Genomic DNA, 24,113 nt, shown 5'->3' on the forward strand with positions numbered 1-24,113 from the left:
TCAAGAATGACCCGGTGCTTGCACAGGGGACCTTTACCTTTTTGCCAGTGCCTTCCCCAGTCATCTTCCCTTTACCCCCAGCAAGCTGAGTACTCATTTTACCGCCAGGCTAAGTCAACCTTGAGCCGGCTACCTGAAACCAACTTCCGTCGGAACAGAGACTTGGGGGGCTGTTAATTACCAGGTGGTGCTGTTTACGTTCATGTCGACTTGGTAACTTGCCTTGAACTACCGGGAAAGCTGTGATACAAATGTTTTAATAAAAATATAAATGCCATGAAAAATTTCAACTGACCATTTCTACACATTAAGCGTCTATTACACGGTCCGGACATAATTTCATCCAGGCTGTTAGCAACCCCAAGCTACAGCGCTAAGGGAATCAGCTACACTCCCTTGTGGGAGAGACTCACTGCCTGGGAGGCATAGTATACTCCTTTTTAATTCTGAAAATTTTCTGTTTCAAGTCATTGAAAATTCCTTGGCATTTTAAAAAAATGTCAACACAGACATTTAAGGCTTTAAGAGGGGAGTGGACATGTTCATGGAGGAAAGGGGTATTCGTGGCTACTAGTTAAAATTGATACTAGTCATGATGCATGCCTATTCTCTCCAGGATCAGAGGAGCAGGCCTATTATATTAGGTGCTGTGGAACACAGGCAGGATGGTGCTGCTGCACAAATCTTGTTTGGGGGCTTCCTGGGGGCACCTGGTTGGCCACTGTGTGAACAGACTGCTGGACTTGATGGGCCTTGGTCTGATCCAGCATGTTCTTATTTTCCTCCAAAGGATTAATATACTGGAGATAGCAGTGTGAGGGTGTTGTTTTTTCCCCAGATTGTTGAAGATGGTTTGAGAAGCCTATCACTGACAAGTCAGTGTTCCTACATCTTGTAAAACCCGTTTGTCAGACTGACTGGAGGAACAATCCTAAGCAGGTCTACTCAGAAGTAAGCCCGACTTTGTTCAATGCAGCTTACTCCCAGGTAAATATTGTTAGGATTGTAGCCAGAGGAACCCAATAAATTCCTGGGTATAATAAGAGCAGTGATTCTTTTATTATATTACTGTCAAAAACTATAATTTATCTCCATGTGGGTGTACTTATATGGTCTAGTCAGTCTCAACTTGTAACTTTGCACTGATACTCATTTTCGACGTTTTTATAGCAGAAGGTGTGGTAGAACTATATTCCTTCCTTAGTCCTATTGAAAATTCTTTCACTTTCTTATAACATGATTGGATGAGCATCTTCCACTACCACTATTATATAATTAATAATAGAATGTACTTATTTGTTTAGATTTGAACTCTGCCTTTTGCAAAGGATTGAGAGAGCATATAATAGTATATTATAGAGCTTAAAAAAACTATTATTGTATTCCCAAAGAAGCAGGTGAGTTTGTGTCAAGGAACAATATATATATGCATAGTCATGAATCCCGCAGTCTCACCAGCCTGGGTATTCATGTTCTTATTAGGGGACCTATCTCATTCCTAGGTGAACAAATTTTAGTCTCGCATTGGTCCAAAGATTTGTCACTCTTGCAAACCTTTTAAAGGCCAATCTACAACTGGTAGCTTTTACTTCTGCGCATAACGGACCTGTAAATAGTTTTAACAGTTAGGCCTATGCAGAATCCATGTATTTTATGTCCTTTTATTTAATGAGTATTGCTGTGGAATTTGAACTTCTTTTTCCTGTACTCTCACCCTTTGAACCCTATTAAAGCAGTTTAAATCATCTTTACTGTAGTTTATTTTCCTATGCTTAAACTCACATCCCCCAGGTGCCAGGATGCAGGAAGTAACTGAGCCAGTGACCTCTCCCTAAAAATAGATGGAGGGGGAAAGGTGCCAGTGTTGGGGTATTAAGGGAACATTTCCAAGAGGAAGGCTGTGAGACCCTTTGTTATACACACATAATAGACGTTCTTCAGTCATTTCAATTGCTAAGACATAATCATTTCTTTTTTTTTGTTACAGCAGTCATTGCCAAGTGAGTTTGATAATGCTAGAGTATAATTTGCTGACTTAATATTCTTTGATACCATATTTGCCCCAAAGGAAGATAATCCTGAATGTAAGACGCACCCCCCACCCAGGTTATATACAAAAGGTTTTTTTAATCATACACATCTGTAACTTTTATGCAAATTTAAGATGATCCCTTATTTTTCTTCCTTTCAGGTAAATGGGATTATAAAAATAAGTAGATAAATATAATTTTATAGACATGCTATGCTATGGACTTCTTAATCAAGTAACTGCACAAAACTTATTTTTGTTCTACTAATTTCAATAGGAAAATCAAGCATATTTACATATCTCGCATTGAAATTAATGGGTCAACAGTGTTTAATTTTTTACCCATTATTTTGCAGAGGACAAAGAGAAAAAACCAGCTACTGTGTATTTGAAAAGGTGAATTAATGAACATAATTTTAAAATATCAAAAATAACTACAAATATAGTAGAAGCTGGTGTGCAAAGTGAATCCAAGATAAAGTTGTCCTGTACTTGGCTTAGTAACTGCACTAACCCATAGTATAGAATAGGATGTATCATTCAGCTGTGGTTCCTATACTATTTATAGCCTGAAGCTCTCCCTCCTGAGGTACAAAGTGACACATAGATAATAGGGTGTTGTAATCTGATGTGTCTGTTTACCTTTTGAGTAAACTGTGAAAAGGCATGATTTTGTGGTAAGGAAGCCAGGAAACAGAGGGCATCTGTGACAGTCCCAGGGATGCAAGGCTCTCTTCAGGGTTTAGGAACTATGGCAATGACTGTTGTAACAAAACCAGGAAATGATTATTTCTTGCCTGTCAGAATAACTTAGAAATCCCTAGGAACTAGAAGGGGGTGATGGATGCTTCTACTGCCTTCAGCCATGGCCCTGTTTAAACCAACAGGTGTTGCAGCTCACCTGCTAGCTCATTTAGGACCCTGGTCAGTGGTCCATTTGCTCACTCCTGCAGAGAAACACAAATAACTTGGAATTGAGGGTTGACCCTCTTCTTTCTAGTGGTGCTGAAGGCTTTCCAGTGCATATGCAGGGACATCATTAAAAAAAATGTTGCAGAAGCTTATTCCAAGTGAAAGCAAAGAAGTTTATTTGAGTACAGGAAGTATAAAGAGAAGGAGGGGATGAAATAAGTATAGGTCTGACCAGGAAGTCAAAAACGGACTTGGACGAAATCCACAAAGCAGGAAGAAAACAAAAGCCTAAACAAATCAGCCACACCATTGGCTTAATTTCCAGGGCGAAAGTGGGGCTCATCATCCTCACCTGGTTAAGTGGGGTATTCATGGGCCAAAGGATAGGTGTGGGGAAATCATTGGTTGTTCCACTAGCTGGCCCAGTTATTGAGCACAAGCTGACCTGTCAAACTTTGGGGCATGCCTCTTCCTGTTTCCTGGATGTGATCTCCACCTTCCATTGGGCCTTCCTGCCAATTGGCAGCACGCTGGGGTTTTGGCTACACCGGCAAACCATTTCATCTTAATTACAGTGGAAATGGGGATTTTAGGGAGGAGTTACTAGCCTATCACTGCAATTGTGAAAATCCAGATCAGGGCCACCCACAGACAAGGTGAAGGTCTTTATATGGTGGACTCTCCAAGCATGCAGAAAAACCTAACATTGTAAATCAACCAAAAGCCTTCCTTCCCCACCAAAATAATTGGGTTGATGAAGACTGAAAATATTCCAAAAGAGATGGAATGTTGAAAGTAGTTGAGTATTGGTAAGGAAAACTGGGGTGTGATGCAAATATCACTGTGCTCAAGACCCCAAGGGCTTAGAAAATCTCACAGGGAGAGATTTTTAGGGGTGAGAAATTCCAAATGATATAACATAATAATAAGATAGCATAAAATAATAATAAGACAAATGCATATTATGTAGAATTAAGGGTAAGGAAGTCAACTAGAATTCTTAATTGTAGCAGATTGGGAAACATTACAATTACTAATGTTAGTGAACTAATGGGTGAATGTTTTACTTAAGAAAAGGGTCAATGTTTTATTCAAGAAAAGGTAGAGGGTAGCGGTTGTGCCAGACGAGGATTAAGATGTGATGTATATTTTCCTATTCATTTTCCCCATCCCCCCTTTTTTTTGTACCCTGGAAAATTCAATTTAAATAAAAATAATAAATAAAATTATTATAATAAAGAAATAAATAAAATAAAAAAGAGAATCTCACAGGGAGAGATTTTTAGGGGTGAGAAATTCCAAATTGTCCCATCTTTCAATGTCTCAGAGGGGCATTTGCAAAAAAAACAAAACGAAGAAAATAATTTTAAGCCCTCCACCATGTCGCTGTGAGAAAGCTGCAGTTGTTTCTGACAGAGAAGAGAGCAGAATGAAGCAGCACACAGCAGGAAGGAGGAAAAGTATAGCCGTCAAAATGTAACCTCAAAACAGATTATCTAAACGCCTTGTGTTCTGATGACTGCTATAAGTCTGGGGCCTTCTACAAAGGGTTTCTTTGCTCCAGTTAGAGACTCCTATGCACTTAAAACATTTCAAAGGTACTTTGTTCCTCTAAAGAAGTATAACTTGCTTGGCGTCACAAAAAACCTAAAAAAGTTTTATCCTCTGTTCTCCCCTTTCTTCTGCTTCCTTTTCAGGAATGATTCTAAAATAAGTGGCTTTGAGTTGCTCATGGTAGCTACATTTTGCTCCCCCTCCCCATATATATACCCCACTGTGAAATATACATAAAACGATGATTCACACAAGCTTATCAGAATGTTAACATGTGATTTGGGTTTAGGTGTGCAGCAAAGTGGTTATGTGATCGCATCATGAACATCTAAGCCTTGTACATTTTTATGGGTAACCATTTCTCCAGCATGCCCTGACCTGGATGGCCCAGGCTAGCCTGATCTTGTCAGATCTCAGAAGCTAAGCAGGGTCAGCCCTGGTTAGTATTTGGATGGGAGACCACCAAGGAATACCAGGGTTGCTGTGCAGAGGAAGGCACTGGCAAACCACCTCTGTTAGTCTCTTGCCATGAAAACCCCCAAAAAGGGTCGCCATAAGTCGGCTGCGACTTGAAGGCACTTTACATCACACGCACTTCTCCAGCATAGCAGTTACTTCTCTTATGGCTACTTTATGGTGAATGATAACATGGTAGCCTGCTGTGAAAAAAACATTCACTGCAGCAGTCACATGATATGACCTGCCAGCGTCGTGTAGTGGTTATAATATCACACTGGAATGCGGGAGACTTGGGCTGAAGTCCCCACTCAGCCAAAGCTCACTTGGGCCAGTCATTTATTTACCTTATTTATAGCCCAGCATTTTCAATGAGATTCAAGGCAAATTACAGTGTGCAACAAGAGAGGCCTACACTGGAGGCATTAGCCTCTTGGTGCCCACCAAAGGGCTACAGCACTAGGGCTCTTGGCTCGCGGCACACAGTTGGGGCCTGGCCATTGAACACAATGAGTGGAAGAAGGACCACCACTTCTGGAGAGGAATAGTGACACCAGTTACATACCTAGAAATCAGAAGCAGCATTGACAAAGAACAATACCTGTTGAACAATGCTAACATCAGCACATCATGACTGCTGTGAATAGGGTTGCCAACCTCCAGGTACTAGCTGGAGATCTCCTGCTATTACAACTGATCTCCAGCCAATAGAGATCAGTTCACCTGGAGAAATGGCCGCTTTGGCAATTGGACTCTATGGCATTAAGGTCCCTCCTCAAACCCCGCCCTCGTCAGCCTCCGCCCCAAAAACCACCTGCCGGTGGCAAGGAAGGACCTGGCAAGCCTAGCTGCGAAGATAAAATGGAGGAAGAGAGAACCGTGTATACTACTCTGAGCTCCTTGTAGGAAGGGCAGCATAAAGCAAGATAGGCAGAATGTTTCACAATGTGCCCAAGCTTGGGACAGCATTCACTCAGCCTGCTTTTAGTGTCATACGAATTGGCCCTGAAATAAACCCTCAGAGCATACAATGTTGCAGTTTTTCTTGGGTTGCACCTTTTTAGCACACAAAGGACTCTATTAAACTAGTATGCTCAGCCTTCTTACTGACACATTAGTTCTGCATGTGTGTGGGATTTTTTAATGAGGAAGGATTCAAACAGGTGGTGCACATTCTACACTCTGAAAAGAGATAGCCCAGAAAAGCTGTGTCAAAAATGTTCCCTAGTCATTTTCTTTCTAACAGCAAATGTAGGACAAATTCACAGTTGTTTTGACCTTCTCAAAGGAAACTGCCTACACCCAGTTATGTTCATCAGTATTCAAGAAATCTTCAGAAACAGACTCAACCCTGCTATGCACTGACACTCCATTAATTCAGTCTATGGAGTCCTGCGGAGAGTATCTTGGAAACAGAGCTTAAACACTGGGGAAGCATATTATTAGAGAAATGATGTGCTGTCTGTTTTGTGGGGATGTAATTGGAAAAGCGACATCCCTTAAGAGCTGTTTCGAGTGCCCCTACCTTCTGAGATTAGGCAGGTGGCATCCCGGGATGGGCCCTTCTTGATCATAGCTCTAAAGCTTTGGAACTCTTTTCCCCCCGGAAGATTTGTCAGCCCCCTTCTGGTTTCATCTTCTGCCAGCAGATGAAAACTTTTTTGTTTTGTTTGGCATTCCCTCAGTGATCTGTTCTTCCTGATCAATGTTTTAATTGCTGTTTTTGCCTGTATACCCATTTTATCTCTATTTTTATTTTATTGATGTGTGTTTGGGTAGGAGCTGATGTTTACGGTTTTTTATATGTATGTTTTAAGCGTTGGCCACTTTGGTGGCCCTTGTGACAGCAGAAAGGCGGAATATCAATTTTATAAAATAAGCAAATAAATATTTTCACATTACCTTTTCCTTCCAGGTTACATATGTTCACTGTATCAAGGACCTCTGACTTGTGAACCTTCCCAAAACCTTCAGCCTTTCCTCGCTGGGCTTGGTCTCTGGGCCCCTGACCATCGTTGTCACTCTTCTCTGCATCCACTCCATTCTGTCCACATCCTTATTGATGTGTCTATTCTTGGATCTGCTCGCTGTCCTGTTAAGCAGATAGGATATGGAAGTTCTTGTTTGAAACTTAGATTTTCAGGCATGTGGGGCCTGATTTGAACTGGGGAACATGGGAAGAGGGTGCTTAAGCCTTCCCTAGGAGTTGCTATTTCCCCTGTAGAGGTAAATTTACGCAACTGCAGACAACAACAGGGGCTATGGTTGCTGAAGGAAACAAAATAGCCCCAGTACTATCAATGTCCACAACCTTCACACCAGGCATGCAAGTTACCATACGGTCACATTTTTAATTATTCCTAATAATTGAATTACCCATTATCAAACATCCACCTCCCCCCAATCTCAGAGGCGATACGAGAGGATATTGGTCTGTCATCTGTGAATGGGTTCCATCTAATGAATCATGTCCCTCCTTCTCAGCCTGATGTAGACAACCTCATGACCCTCAGTCTCCATGACACCAGAAGAGCTGGCAGCTCCAGAGGGACTGTTCTAGTAGGCCCCTCAAGGTCTCCTCAACATACTCTCCCTCAGATTGTCCAGGTCAACAACCCTAGCATCAAAGGAAAAAACAACAACAACCTTGTTCCCTGAGAGCCAAGAAGTCCATGCATCAAGCACACACCTACAATTTCTTCCCAGTAACAGATAATAATACATATGCCTCTCTCTACACATTGCCCCCACTGCCATGGTTTGGTTGTTTAAAGATGCTTTAGGGTTGAAACAGGATGCTTACCTGAATCTGTGCAAATTTGTATAGCAGGAAGGGTAATGTGGTACACTGCCCTCCTTGTTGATGTGAAGCTTGTATGTTTTTTTTTCCAGGAAACTCAGATTACAGGGGTTCTTTCCTGCTCTCTCGCAAACTCCCTTGCTAAACTCCCAAGCTCATGTCCCCTGGGTTTGGTTTCAGTTTTGGATTTTGGATCACATTCCTGTTGCTTTAAATGGGGAAAATTCTGCCTGTAACTTAATTCTCTTCCAACCACCTGGGCTGAAATTCTTAGGAATTGTACCCCTCGCTGCAGAAAACCTCTCTTCCAACCATACAGAAGAAAACATTCCCTTTGTAGAGGGAAATAGGATGAAATTGTCAGGGCTAGCACCCTTCACCCAATGAATCTTTTGTGCCGTATTGCAGACAGAGAAGATGAGAAGTTTCTATTTTATAGTCTGTTAAATTATCCTTGTAGAGCAGGGACATGGAGATAGATAACAAGTTTTTCTTTGTTCTCTGCTACAGGCAGGTAGAGAATGAAGGTCTTTTTTCAAGCAGGACAACTGAGGGGTGCAGACAGCAAACCCAACCCCTGCATGAGGTTCATCCAGTGCTTACAGTGGCATCCTAAGCAGAGTCACATCCTTCTTAGCTCATTCATTTCAATAGACCTAGAAGATTGCCAACCTCCAGGTGGTGGCTGGAGATCTTCAGGGATTACAACTGATTTCCAGGTGACAGAGATCAGTTTACCTGGAGAAAATGGCTGCTTTGGAAGGTGGACTCCGGTATTATACTGAATTGAAGTCCCCTCTTTCCAAACCCTGCCCTTCTCTGGCTCCACCCACAAAATCTCCAGGTATTTCCCAACCCAGAGCTGGTAACCCTTGTTTAGAACAGCACTGCTAATCTAATTTACTCAGTACTGTGTCTGTCAAGGAGCCAGCAGCCTTGCTTGGGAGAAATTAATTACTTCAGGCAATGAATGGTACACTGTATCATGAGATAGGGTTCAGGGGTTTTAGCTCCTTTTGCCTGCATGCTCCATTTCAATATATATATAAAAAGACACACACCCCTAGCCTCACTTCAAATGCAGACAGGTAGGTTTGTGCATAATTGGATTCCCTCAGGCTGTTTTTAGATGAGCAGAGATCTCAGATATCCATCTGGAGTTTCTCTCACAAAGGCTATTTATGCATGGGAGGTTTTGCCTTGGATTTGCAGCTCTCTACATGCACATTTTCCCCATCTGAATTCTCAGAACTCTGCATGGAGTTCTGAGAATTTGGATGGGAAAAATGTGCATGTAAAGAGTGGCAAATCCAAGGCAAAATCTCCCATGCAAAAATGGCCAAAGGGAGATCTTTTTCGTCACAAACCTCATGCCTCTCATCACTGCTTGTGTTTGCACCATGTGTTTCCTTTTTAACTTTTGGGAAGGGGAAATACTTTACTACTAATTTGCAAAGTGGGAGGGCTGTCACTTTCAATAGGGGAGGGAGAATGAAGCACCAGAAGAGGAGCATTCGGCTCTTTGCCCCCCCCTTACAGAGTGTATAACAAAATGAACACTTCTAACACTTTTGTCTCTTGTCTTTCTCTCCACCCACCCTCCTGCCTTCTACCAGCAGCTGTGAGCAAGATATTTGCTCATAACATTATTAGGCTAGGTCCAGATAGGTGGAAGGCCTCAGGTAAGAAGCACCCCTTTTATATTGAGCCCTCTCCAGGTGAGTGAGTTTACCATGTCACTGGGGAGAAATGCTGTGCTCAGAAATACACAACAGGGATAATGTTGTGGAGAGTGAGGTTGGGATTAAAGTTCTGATTGGCTGGCATGCCTGCTACATTATACCTTCCCCATGATGCATTCCTCTTCCCTTTGCTATCCTGTAGCAATGGACATTTCAAGACAGCATGGAATTAAAAATGAAAGCCGAGTACAGCCACAGACATGGCAAATGAACAGATCTAATTTAGACTGTCTCCAAAAGTCTGTAATAGTTTCATTCAGATTAGATAGCATTCCAAGGTTAACGGACAGTATATTCAGGTCAGCCAGGATGGTGTAGTGTTTAGTGTCAGACTAGGATCTGAGAAACCCAAGTTCAAAATCCCCACCTGCGCCATGGAAGCTTGCTGGGTGACCTTGAGCCAGTTACACACTCTCAGCCCTGACCCTGGCTAGTGTTTGGATGGTAGACCCCTCCCCCCGACAAGGAATACCAAGATTGTGACATGGAGGCAGGCAATGGCAAACCACCTCTGAACATCTCTTGCCTTGAAAACTCTTTGGGGTCCCCATAAGTCAATTGTGACTGGATGGCAAAAAAGAAAAGAAAAAGTTTTCAGGTCAGATGCAGATCCTTAATGTACATAGTCAGAGACATTTCAGTGACAAAAGGTTGAAACCTGTGATGCAAAGGCTCCTACTTTATACCAGACAGCAAATACAAAACCAAGGCATAACTGATAAACAACAAGAATGTAGGAATTTGCCATTTGCACACTGTAATGTGGGAGAAATGTACTATGCCTATGGTACTGGGGGTGGGGAAGAGAGAAAGAATGAACAATGGTATATGTACTTTGAGAACAATATAGTTATTGCATCATCACATCTGGACAATGTCTACTCAAAAGGAATTTTCCCTCTTAATTTAGTTGTAAAGACATTCAAGAGCAGGAAGCATTTTATTAACTAACACAGTGGCTTAATTGAATTGTGGAACAGATTAATGTGGCATCTTTCCAAAAGTCCTTGCAAACAGCCTTTGAATATTGGGTTCTGAGCTGACAAATGAACCAAATAAAATCCCTTTTGCAAAGTGCCCCTTTGCAAATGCACCACTGATTCAATCGCATGGACAATTCATTCTGTTAGTCTTCCTTTGAGAAGACAATGACATCAGAAAAGCAGTAAAGCACAGAGCCATAAGGCTATCAGCTGGGCTGCCAGGAACCACTGTCAGGAGTAATTTATCACACCTTAGTTATCTTTCAAGACCGTCACTGAAAAAGGAGGGAAAAGATTCCACTAGGAAGTGAGGACAACAAATTTGCCAGCACCAAGGACAAGGACAGCTCTTGCCTTCCTAGAGACTGGAGACTGCAACATAATACAGTCCCTATGCCACAACACCAGAAACATTAATTGTGCCTTCACATGGTTTCTACAGGCTGCAACAGAGAAAGAATCACATTTAAAACAGTGATGTTGTCTCCTATGTATATTAATCTGTGGGGAGGGGGGACTGTTTCATTGGCTTCATTTTATGGACACAGTCAGATTAAGTAGTAGTAATATAACGTGTTCTTTTCTTTTTTTAAGTTTTATTGTTAGTGCAAAAAACCACCACACAGGAACATAAGAAATTAAGGGGAAAAACACTGCATAGATACAAAGACCAAAATAAAAAAAATCACAAAAATTACATAGACCAAAGAAAAAGACCATTCTTGAACTTCATTTGCAAACCCCAATGGGAGCAACAATACATCCCACTAATTCTCTGCTCATTAAGACATAAAATATTGGTTTACCTAATTAAATTATATTACAGTCAGGGTCTTTTAAAGATTTCCTTCCACTCCTCCTCACTCAAATTCATTTTTAACTCCCCTTCCCATATCCTCTTTAATGATGTTGCAGTTTTACATTCATTGGCTTCGTTTTATGGACACAGTCAGATTAAGTGGTAGTAATATAACGTGTTCTGCTACAATAGAGAGCCAGAGTGGTGTCGTGGTTTGGAGCTGAGGACTCTGATCTGGAGAACTGGCGGAGGCTAATCTGGTGAACTGGATTTGTTTCCCCACTCCTACACATGAAGCCATCTGGGTGACCTTGGGCAAGTCACGCTCTCTCAGTCCCACCTACCTCACAGGGTGTCTGTTGTGAGGAGGGAAGTTGATTGTAAGCCAGTTTGATTCTTCCTTAAGTGGTAGAGAAAGTCAGCATATAAAAACCAACTCTTCTTCAAATAAAAGCAGAAGAGTGCTTTAAAAGTCATACAATGGTATCTGAGGTTCTTTGTATCTCATGACCAGGTCCAGAGGCAATGCCAGAAGGGGGCAAAGGGAGCAAGCACCCTTGGATTAGTAGCTGGCCTTTTCCCTCTGTTGCTGGACCCCTGAGCTTACTTGAAGGAAAAGAGGATTTGCGGGTGGGCAAACAAGAGACTTCCACCACAGCCAACATTCTTCCTCAACCATACCTATCCACCTCTGGTTTGATACTCCTTGGGTAGTGGTGAACCAGCCGAGTCTGATGTAGCAAAGCCCACAACGTACATTTGAATTTGCTCTAAGGATTTTTAGAAGGAGAATTTTATAAAGACGGCAATAGCTACACCAGACACCAGGCAGTGCATTTGTCACTCTGTGTCATCTCATGCACACCAAGCCATTCTTCCTCAGCCTGTGAGCAAGTGTCTGGAGAATGGGGGTTCAGGGGTGAGGATGGAAGCATCCAACCAATGATGAGGGCATCTTTTGATAGATGTATTGGTGCACCAGCCTTTTTGTGGTTGTGCCCACCACCCTGTGTCAGAATTCCAAAGGTGCCTACAGGCTCAAAAAGGTTGGGGACCCCTGCAATAGGAGTTCTGCTTTTCCCTTCCCCCCACAGGTCTATTATCACTACATGCTGCTTGGCATCCAATTGTACAAATAAACACTGAGCAAACCAGTAATGGTAAGTAAACACTGTATTTTTAACAAAGTCTTACAAGTTGGGGTTAGTTTAAGTCATGCTATCCGTATTATTTAACATAAGTACATTTGCACACAGCCTCATGGGAATCATAGTTACCCTCATATAATTTTATTACCTGACCTGATCATCCATGCCCTTGGGTAGAATCATCTCATACGCTGAGCAATGCAAAAGCCATGGCAAAGCAAGGAAATGAAATTCTACCACTGTGGTTACTGTGCAGCTGCAAAATTGTTTGACAGCGATTCAAGGCAGTCAGAGGGCAGGCAAACAAATTGGCTGTTTGGTTCATGAGTAATCCTGACTATTGAACCCAGTATGTTCAAGCTGTCCAACATTTCACCATGAAATTTTGTGGCATCCCTAGGCAGAAAATCATAAAAGAATATTATTTGCTCCTGCATATAAAGATATACCAATCACATACTAAACACGTGTTTCTTGAACAACCCACAGTTGAGATGTACCTTAACTCATAAGGCCAGTGCCTGGCAAGATGACAGTAGAGACAATCGCCATCCCCACCTCACAAGTTGTAAATGCAAATGGAGGCTGACAATTTCTCCTTCCTCATAAAACTTGGAATTGCCCTGCAACCCCCCCACCCCCCCAAAAAAACTATTAAACTGCCATTTTGGTGATGAATATGAGGTGAATACTTATAACTGGATAAGATTACATGGAGATGTTATTGCCAGAGGGAAGTGGCTGTGTTCTTTTTGAAACCTGAGGTGCAGCACTGTACCTGTGGCTCTGAGGACTTGAAAGGTCTCACACCAGCCAACAGGTTATAATAATGATGGATCCTGGATGAAGGAAGCAAGTTGACCTCAGTTTTCATGACCTATTTCCACTGATCCTCTGTGAAGCATCATTAGAGTCATTTGAATGAGCGTCAGTGGCCTGATAACAGAGCGCACACTCTTTACTCAGATTCCAGCACTTACGAAGAAGATCACTTGAGGACTTAATTAAGTGCTTTGCACCAAATAGTCTCATTAAAAATAGGTTCCATCAAGCACAGCTGCAAACGCAGTAATTAAAGAGCTGCTTCCCTTCTGAGAACTAGGCAAGGAATAAGTTTCATATCCTCTTTAATAGATAAAAATGCATGTCTTTCACTCTCCCTTGCTTCTTCCTGTTCAAAGAGCTTTAATGCTTCCCTCTTATCATTCTATTTAATGCACCATCTGTTCATTTAAGGCTTAGTATTTTCAGCTGCGATGTCAGCAGAAAGTGTACATTAATCAAACATTAGCACGATTGAAACAGGTATTATCTAGAAGAACCCAATATATAAATTTTGACACTTTGGTATTCCTCACATATCTGTAGAATGCTGTGTGGAGGAATGGATGGTGCTCAGAAGTCATGCCTAGAGCCTAATGTTTAAATAACAGAGTGGACATAGCCAGGCTGAGGACAATTTCCTTGTGGCCTTGGGGAAATCTAGAATAGACCTGGTTGTTTTAGGGGGTTACTGCATTATGTATTCCCAGGGATGTATTAAGAGTTTGAAAACATAAAAAATACTGTTCGCACTTTCTATGTATTCCCAGCTATGTATTAAGAGTTTGAAAATGTTATAAAAAATACTGTTCGCACTTTGTTTGGCTCCTTTAGCTGTGAAGACGTCTTCCAACCATTTTTTAGCCGTGGTATCCAAAAAACCCTTTAAAGCGATTTTTTTATAACATTTTCAAACTCTTAATACATCGCTGGGAATACATAATGCGGTAACCCCCTTAGATAGCCCAAAACAAGAGTAAAAATAACACAGGAGGATAATACAAGAGGAATTGAGAAAAAATGCACCATTACATTTTTTTGACAATGACAAGATTTGGGAGATTCAAATATGATTTTTATTCATTGCTCAGGAAGGGCTCTCTAAGGGAAATTATCAAGTAAAAGTGGATGGTAGCAGCATCAGGCTGAAGTTCATGGTGACCCTCTGTAGAGCCATGAAAGGACATAAAATAAACATCAACAACAGTATCAATTAAGGAAAATATATGACGGTTTCTGGCATCAATGTTCTGTCAGTGCTTCTGATGAAAAAAGTATTTTGAGATGAAACCAGTTACTATCAGCGCTTGAAAATGTACTTCTACTGCATTTCCCTAGGAAATAGATTAATTTCTGTAGATTTCGATGTACCTTCTCCCTCTTTAGAAGGTGATATAATGTAATGTGACAGGTGTCACTTCAAGAGAGCCAGATGATATTGGCTGTGCAAAAGATCCTGTTAATTGATCCTGTCCTGATATTGTTAGGCTTGTGAAAGCCAGATCTGGATAAGGGTCCATCTCTGTTTTAAACAAAATCAGATCAGCTATTTCTAATGCACAGGTCTATGCCTGTGCTTTTAGGTGATTTTTAAAACCTCAAGGCAATACTCGTTGTTACAGACCTAAAAGAGTTGATTCTACAATGCCACCACACTTTCTAGTTGCTAGGTAACAGTGATCTGCCTTCAAGCTGCAACAACCAATCAGTGCATTCTGAGGATATCATCCTTCTGAAGTAGGGGCTGAACTTGAAGGTAGGGTCAACAAGAACCATATCAATTTGGAAATCCCTCAAAAGAGAATAAATTGTTTATTTTATCAGTACAGTTTGAAATGGGATTACTGCCATTTGACTTCTAGTTCTATTTTAGATGGATTTCAATCTACTGTCTATACATGAAGGCTATTTTTGATACTATATAGAGTATGTATGTTGATTCTGAAATCTTACAAATAACATAATTTACTGTACCTGCTCCCGTTCTCAAAGGAACTCCAGGTAGCATAAATGGGGTTTCATTCAAACCTTTGAGGGGAATTTGGTGAATGTGATAAATGAATACCATCTAGTGAACGTCATATCTGAACAAGGACTTGAACCCCCACCATTTTAGTCCATTCAGCACTCAGCCCACTGCCTTATACTTCATATGAAGCTGGGAATGGAATACAAAAGAAGCAATATTTAGTAGCAATGTGGATACAAAATTAGATAATGACAATCCAAATGGAATTCTCTATTTTCAAATCTGAAATCTTAAAAAAAAACAACCAACATCTAGTAATTCGAGAAATTACTGTTTTTCTGGAGCCTTTGCTGTCTGCTTTTCACAGTTGCATGATGAGAAGGAAATGAGTTGGGAGGAGCAGAATGAGGAGAGAAGGTATGGTGGGTCAACCTGTTGTCACCTCCTCAGATGAGGAGGAGGGAGTCAGCCTCAGACTCCAGCTGATAACAGAGAAACAGTCACAGCCAGAAGCTGCTGTACTGTGCCATCAGCCTTCTAGCTCAGGAACTCAAACCCAGCAACCGGCAGCCTCACCTTTAGGGTTGCCAGAACCTTTGAACAACGAAGGAGGTATCTATGAAGGGAACTGCAGAAAGACAATGAAGTGCATGATTGCTGGCTCAGCATAGATCAATTACTGACAACAACGCGGAGGCAGAGCAAGGCTGATGAATGACACCTGGCTTGGAATGCTGGAATAGCCTAGTTAACTGCAGCTGGCCTATCCATCCCAGTAAGTCAGTTTCCTATTTAAGAAACTAGCGGAGCAAAACTAGTGTGGGAACAATGCATCAAAAACCCTTACCAAGCCTGCCTTTGTTTCCATGCTGCACTTCAGACTCTCAGTGAACCTGACTCTTCTGGATTGGACCTGACCCTCTACTGCTTGACCCATTGGACTCTGGCTTATCTGTGTTTGACCTTGGACTGAACCCTCTGACCACGCTTTATGTGGCTTGCTATCTGCCTGACTCTGGACAGAAGGACTCAACATCCAGCAGCTGACAGGCTTGCCTTCCATCCGGAGGAGTTAACAGATGTTCTCACCAAATGGACAATCCCCAAAGTGTTCCTATGAACATCCCTTCTACTGTCCGATAATCAGTTTACTGTCCCAGATGGCTTGGGGAAGGCTTCCTTGATCATCTACATACTGGGGTATTGTACGTACAGACAAACATTTTCCTTGAATTGCTCTAGAGGCAGGTGTAGCAGACTCTTCTGAGAATATCTTTAATGTAATTTAAAATCAGCTGAGCCATTACTTGGATATAAATGTCCCCCAGCTAATTTCAGTAGGATGTCCCATTCACATGTGCCCAGCTCTGCGTCACAGGAGCAGAAAGGACATTACCAAGCCATCTATCAGGGAAAAGGTAGCCTAGGGCGGGCCTAGATTTAAGAACTTGGCTGCTGAACAGCAGTAGAGCTCTCTGGAAGGTCACTTACTGGAACTGCAGAGACAAATAACTTCTCTCATAATACCAGAATGCGGGGTCATCTGCTGAAGCTGGAGGTGAGAGATTCAAAACAGATAAAAGGAAGTATTTCTTCACACAACGCTTAGTTAAATTGTGGAACTCCCTGCCCCAGGATGTGGTGATGGCGGCCAATTTGGAAGCCTTTAAGAGAGGAGCGGACATGTTCATGGAGGAGAGGGGTATCCATAGCTTCTAGTCAAAATGAATACCAGTCATGATGCATACCTATTCTCTCCAGTATCAGAGGAGCATGCCTATTATATTAGGTGCTGTGAAACACAGGCAGGATGCTGCTGCAGTCATCTTGTTTGTGGGCTTCCTAGAGGCACCTGGTTGGCCACTGTTTGAACAAACTGCTGGACTTGATGGGCCTTGGTCTGATCCAGCATGGCTTCTCTTATGTTCTTATGATGTTGTATCAATGGCTCCCAGGTAGCAGCTGAGGGATTTCATTTGTAGTTCTGGCAGCTCCTCCCTTCCTAATGTGTCAATGGAAGTCTTGATACTGGAAGCGATTATGTCAGCATCTCGTCTTCTGGAGATGAACTAGAGGAAGGGAGGCATTGCCTGCCAAGTGAGTTCTTTCCCTTCTGAAAATGGCTTCCATCCATAATAAAAGGTATTAGATTTCATTCTATTCAGTTTGCCCTTGTCATTATTCCTGGGGTGTAGGGGGGTGACTGTGGGTAGCCTGGTAGCACACGTAGACCCAAGGCCTGGGTCAGGTGGTGCATTCTGGGGGCCCAGTATTTGGTAGTGTCTGAAGGCAGAATGTCCTCCACAGCTATAGATTCAGAGCCTCCAGATGGGAGTGTTATGTACTTCTGAAGCCAGGATGTACTAAGGCCTGCAAAGGGCTCTACCTTATCCTCTGAGCCGTTTCCAACAGATTCAGAGGCTCAGGTGCAGACAGCTGGCAAATCCTGACAATAGGTAAAGCAATTGTGTGTGTGTTTATTTTTGAACACAAGCAGAATACTTAGATAAGGCCGGTTCCTTTCAAAACCCTACTTTAATTTGCCCTAAATTAATAGTGGCTTTCTAAGCCAATGAGTCTACTACTAAATTAAATTGTTCTCTGAAGTAGTGACTAAGGGCATATCCACTCAGGACATGCAACATAACCCAATGCATTTTTTATTTGAAGAAAGTCCTACTGAATTCAACATACTTAGCCCCAAGCAGAATGGATAAAAAATCATTTTTTTAATTAAAAAATCAGATTTTTAAAATTTAAATTGGATTTTTAAAATAAAATGCTTTTTCAGAAAAAATCTATCTAAACGTAGTTTTCTATTTAAGATACATTATAGTCCAAATTTTATTCATCATGAAATAAAGATTCGTTTTTAATTATGTAACATGAGGCTGTATATTCATGCAGTGTTTAAATTTTTGGGTAAATGAATTCCATTAATTCATTAACAATGTCATGCTCTTCCAGAGGTTTCGGTTAAGATTATTTTGGGCAATTTTTCTATCTAGAAGATATTATCACAAAGGCTTGGTTTTTCAGTTCTCAAAACTGTGAGTTTGTGTCTGCAGAGAACATGCCTCTTCTTCACAGCAAAAATGTTATAAAATAAACATACAGAATTGAGAAAATGACCTTAATCCCATTGTTCTTTTGCAAATCTATGTGCACAGAATCAATCCCTTATCCCTTAAATGCTAAATTTCAAGAACTTCACTGAATACAAGAATGTTTGGAATGGAATAGATCTGCTCAAGGAGCTAAGTGTGAGGAGGGAGGAGCAAGCAGTAAAAATGAAAGTGAAATCTTTTGAGCAGAATACTCCACAAGTCTTGATCTCTTTGTGCGTATAACATGAGGTTTAACTTATTATTCTCTCCCTGGAGGAGAAAATGTATAATGGCAGCAGGTTGTAAAAGAGTGTAGATTTGAGGGTGATCTGGCTGTGACATCTGTCACCCAGTGATCGCCAGGGTTGATTCGGCTGATCTGGCTGGCTAGGCGGGTGTCCCCTCCCTCCCTCACAGCTCCATGTGTGTCCCTCCCGAAGCTGCGCGCTCGGTGGAAGAGGACGACCATCCCAGATAGAAGGAGTGTACTGTTCTTCGGTCAAGGGTATATGATAGCTGCGCTCCCCTGCTAGAACCTCCAAACAAGCTCAAGAAAAGATTTAAATCATGGTTTAAATCAAATCCATCCTGCTCCCAAGTCAGAGTGCATAAGATTTCATAATTAAACTAGCAGTCATTCCTTTTCCCCATGGAAGTCCAGAAATTAAAGGCCTAGGGATTTCTAACAGATAGTTCTAAGCTCCCACACCAGACTACAGTTCCCAGAATTTGTTTGGAAGAAGCCATGACAGCTAAAATAGTATTTGTATTAATGCCACAATCCAAGCAAATGTTCAGTAACGTGAAGACAACTGTGGCCTAATCATGCATTTTGTTTCCATTTATTTCAGTGGGCCTAGAGGTCTTTCAACTCCAGCAACAAAAACAGGTTTCCTACCTAGCTCTAACTCAACTGGGAACCACAGCCAATCCTGGCTCCCCATCATATGATCCACACATTAGTCACCTAGTCTTATTCATTTCAATGGGATTTATTTCCAGTGACATATGCTTTTGACTGAAAACTATCTTCACATAAACATGCTTAAGATCAGGCTGTAAATCCATCTTCCATTTAAACCAGTATCAAAGTTCTCTAATTGTGACAAATGGTTTTTGTTTCAGGCAGGATTACTCTAATGTGTAAGTTCATGAAGTGAATTCATAAAGAGGCAATCATAACAGACAAATCTCTGGCAGAATAACTTCACTATTGAACATAAATATGCAATCATTTCTAAGTGGTAGAAGACGACATATAAACAACAATGCACATGTATACTACGTATCTACTAGAAAGCCAGAGGAAGGCAGCACAGACATCCATATATGGGACTCTTACAATCACTCCAGTGCAGGAAGTATGTTACACTATGTTCAGTGAGGCTTACTCAAGACTACCAGATTAAATATACATTCTCTTTCAGAAACATTCAATGCTTAAAACACGCATTTTATGTAAAGGGAGAAGATGATAAAACCAGTTTGACCCTAATAGGCTGCTGTTCCATAAAACATCTTTGTTGCCATCTTCCGGGCATGAAGTAGGCATCACTGGGGGATGGGGAGAGGTAGTTGTGAATTTCCTGCATTGTGCAGGGGGTTGGACTAGATGACCTTGGTAGTCCCTTCCAACTCAATGATTCTGTGATCTCTGCAGTCGTCGGCAACGTGATGTCATCACTTCTAGTGCACACTGGAAATAACATCACTGCATTTTGGATGCCAGAGACATCAGAGTAAATATACTGCCCTAAGTTTCAACACACCCTCACCAGAGCTGGGAAAGAGTGGGGCCAAGTCTTATGACTCTGAACTCTTGGGTGCAATGTCCAGCATATCTTCCCATAAATCCTCATAATCATGTGGCCATTTTTCATGTTGGCACAGGAGGTTCATAGAGGTCCAGCATATCTTCCCATATATCCTCATAATCATGTGGCTATTTTTCATGTTGGCACAGGAGGTTCATGGAGGTGCACATCACTGGTGTGGAAACCTTCCACATATTCAGGAGGTCCCATCTTATAAATAGCATTAAATATTATAGTGATGTGTAGGGACTCCCCATGTGGCTGGGGCCATCCATGCAAGTACAATAAAGTATAAACACACTCAATTGTCAAAAATGGCAAGAGTCCAGTAGCACCTTAAAGACTAACAAAAATATTTTCTGGTAGGGTATGAGCTTTCGTGAGCCACAGCTCACTTCTTCAGATACAGCTAGAATGTGAATCCATCGGTCTTTAAGTAGAGGAACAGTATGTAAATGTGAATAGCAGGCTTGATGGGATTAGGTGTGTTATGCAGAAGAGTCTGTGATGTCCAGGGGAGAGATGGGTGTGGAGAAATCAGCATTGGTAATGGGCCATGAATGCAAGGTCTTTATTCAGCCCAGGTAAATGCATTGACTTTAGTTTGAATATCAACTGTAATTCAGCAGTTTCTCTTTCCAATCTCCCTTTAAAATTCCTTTGTAAGAGAACTGCTACTCTTAAATCTGCAACAGAATGTCCTGGAAGGTTGAAATGTTCACCCACTGGTTTTTGAATATTGTGGTTTCTGATGTCAGACTTATGTCCATTTAATCTTTGTCTAAGAGACTGACCTGTTTGTCCAATGTAGATTGTGGAAGGGCATTGCTGGCATGTGATGGCATAAATCACATTAGAAGATGAGCAGGAATATGAACCTGAGATAGTATGGCTGACATTGGTGGGTCCAGAGATGGTGTTCCTAGAATCTATATGAGGGCAAAGTTGGCACCTTGGTTTGTTGCAGGCCTTGGTGCCAGAGTCCATGTTCTTGTTAAGTAGTTTATCATCATGGGTGAGAAGTATTTTTGATTGTTTGGAGGATTCTGCTCGACCCATGCATTTAAGATTTTCTAGTAATGATCCTGCTCTGTAAATTGAAGAAATACTGGTAGCCTTATAAGACAGAATGTTGCTCCCAAACGATCAAATTCATTGCAGGTTGAGGTTTGGCCTCTTTTCAGTAAAACATGACAATCATATGTAGAGGAATATTTTTGGTAAGGTTAAGCTACTTACATTGATTTTATTGCTGTTAGTTTGATCTGATTTTATGGTTTTGCTAAGTTTGCTGTGCGTTTTATATCACTGTTTTTATTGCTTTGTACAAAAAACTTTCTGGAACAGTTTGATTATTGGTGCCAGGTTTTTGTTTTTTATTGTGCTTTTTAAAAAAGCTTCAAACTTGGATTTCATCCCATGATTACTAGCGCGAGTGTTTTGAAAACAGAAAGGTGTGATTAAAGTAAACTAAATAAAAGGCCATTTTGTATCTGATTAGCTATAAGCCTAAAATATAACTGAAGAGGAAGGAAATATTCTATTAATAACATCATTATACATTTGCATCACTCAACATAAATTATTTTTTCTCTGGAAAAAAACAAATTAGACTAGGGCTCTCTTATAGACATAAGATTTCCTGCACTATTGTGTAAATTACTGTATATTAAATCACAGAATGATTAAATCACAGGACCACAAAATTTGATTGCGGTGGCTGTTTTCAGATCATGACAATGGCAATCTGTTTCCTGCATTTCTGTTTTATTAGTGAAGCATGACTTCCCATGAAATAAGTTTGCTATTATGTATAAATGATTGCCTGTCATACAGATACAAATTTATGCTGCAATCAATGTTGCAAAAGGAAATTGCTGTCTATAAGAACATTAGTTGATGTTTATGCCATGATAGAAGGTTATATTCTAACCAGAACTACCTTTTTACTCCGAACTTTTGTTGTCCAGTGTTTTTCAATGTTAGTTAATAAATGTGTAGCAGGTGGTATTTATTGCAAAAAAAAAAAAAAAACCCAAACCTATTTCATATTGGGATTTTCTATTTATATGCACTAGAGGTCAATTGGAGAACCAGTGTGGTGTAAGGGACTGAATGTTGGATGTTTCTGGATTGTGATTCAAATCTCATGAAGGTCACTGACTGGCCTTGAGCTGTTAGCTTTACCTACCTTACAAGGCTGTTGTCAGGATAATAAAAAATAAGGCCAAGGCCGATGGGGCAAAATAGAAGCTGTTCCCATTTTATTCGATGCCATTTACTCCCAGGAAAGTGTCCTTAAAACTGGAGCCTTTGTATCTTGTCTCAACATACTGTAAAACTGTATTTTCAGCCTCATAGCTAAAAGTTTGCATCATTTTAGAATCATGCTGTTATTGATTTTTCAGATTTGTATCCCTCTATTGGAAATAACGATGGCATATATGCGGATTACTTGTTTTATCCTGACAACAAGGAGAAATAAAAGGGACACACCAACCACAGGAGATAAAAAATAAGACCAAGGCTGATGATGCAAAATAGGTAAAAATATATTTTATTACTCAGATAAAAATTCCCTATGCATTTCGCCCAAGTGGATTCTTCAGTGTGGTTTGTGGTTAAGGGTGGTGGTTTGGAGAGAAGGATTCTAATCTGGAGAACTGGGTTTGATTCCCCACTCCTCCACATGAGCGGCGGACACTAATCTGGTGAACTGGGTTGGTTTCCCCAGTCCTACACATGAAGCCAGCTGGGTGACAGCTAGTCACAGCTCTCTCAGCCTCACCTACCTCACAGGGTGTCTGTTGTGGGGAGGGAAAAGGAAGGTCATTGTAAGCCTGTTTGATTCTTCCTTAAGTGGTAGAGAAAGTCGTCATATAAAAACCAAATCTCCTGATACCCACCCCAAACCCTTATGCAACATGAACCTCAGAGAATGGAGGACTGGAAAGGAAAAGGAGGAGAAAAGAGACAATATGAAAGGTATGGGGAAATGTCCTTTTGTGTGTGTGGATGTCATTTGGTGTGGCTTATGAGCATTCAGATATCTGATGACTAAACTGGTCTGGAGTTTACACAACCCCAGAGGTTTGATGTTCCAGAAGGGATCACTTGTTAAGGGATCCAAGTAGTAATCTGGGCAGTGATTGCAGCAATAATCCAAAGGAGATCCAGAGAAGAAAGCATGTGGAGCAGGACTGAGTTTGGCAAGTGATTGAGGACCCAGGGAAAACAGTTCAAAGCTGAGCACAAGTTGGAGTGATGAATGCAGTTCTTGTTACTGAGTGCAAAGACTGAAATAAACAAAGTTTTAGTTCCCCTCGCCTTGGAGAAAAGTGGGAAGTCAAGAGACCCAGCTGGTTTCATGTGTAGGAGTGGGGAAACCAACCCGGTTCACCAGATTAGCATCCACTGCTCATGTGGAGGAGTGGAGAATCGAACCCAGTTCTTTAGATCAGAGTCCTCCACTCCAAACCACCACTCTTAATCACTACACCATGCTGCTCCAACAGGAGAACTGGAAGGGAGAGGTTTAGAGGTGATACCAATGCAGGAGATCTGGGGTCTGCCAAAATTTTTAGCAACTCCAAGGTGAATTCAGTAGAGGATCGGGGAACAATAAATCTTCCATTTTTACAAACGTTTTGACACCCTAGGATTAGGGTTGCTTACTTCCAGGTGGTAGCTGGAGATCAGTTCACCTGGAGAAAATGGCCTGTTTGGAAGGTGGCCTCTATGACATTATACCCCACTGAAACCCCTCTCCTCCCCAAACTCCGCCCTCTTCAGGCTCTACCCCAAAATCTCCAGGTTTCCTCCCAACCTGGAGCTGGCAGCCCTACCCTAGGATCACATAGCATTCACAGTTATGTTTTTCACCTATAAAGCCCTTTTCACCTATAAGGCCCAGCATACCTAAGACAGTCTTCTTTCTAGTATCCTGTGACAGTCTCAAAGAATTATGCAACAGTGCCC

The sequence above is a fragment of the Euleptes europaea genome, chromosome 4 (assembly GCF_029931775.1).
Source record: "Euleptes europaea isolate rEulEur1 chromosome 4, rEulEur1.hap1, whole genome shotgun sequence".
NCBI lineage: Eukaryota > Metazoa > Chordata > Lepidosauria > Squamata > Sphaerodactylidae > Euleptes > Euleptes europaea.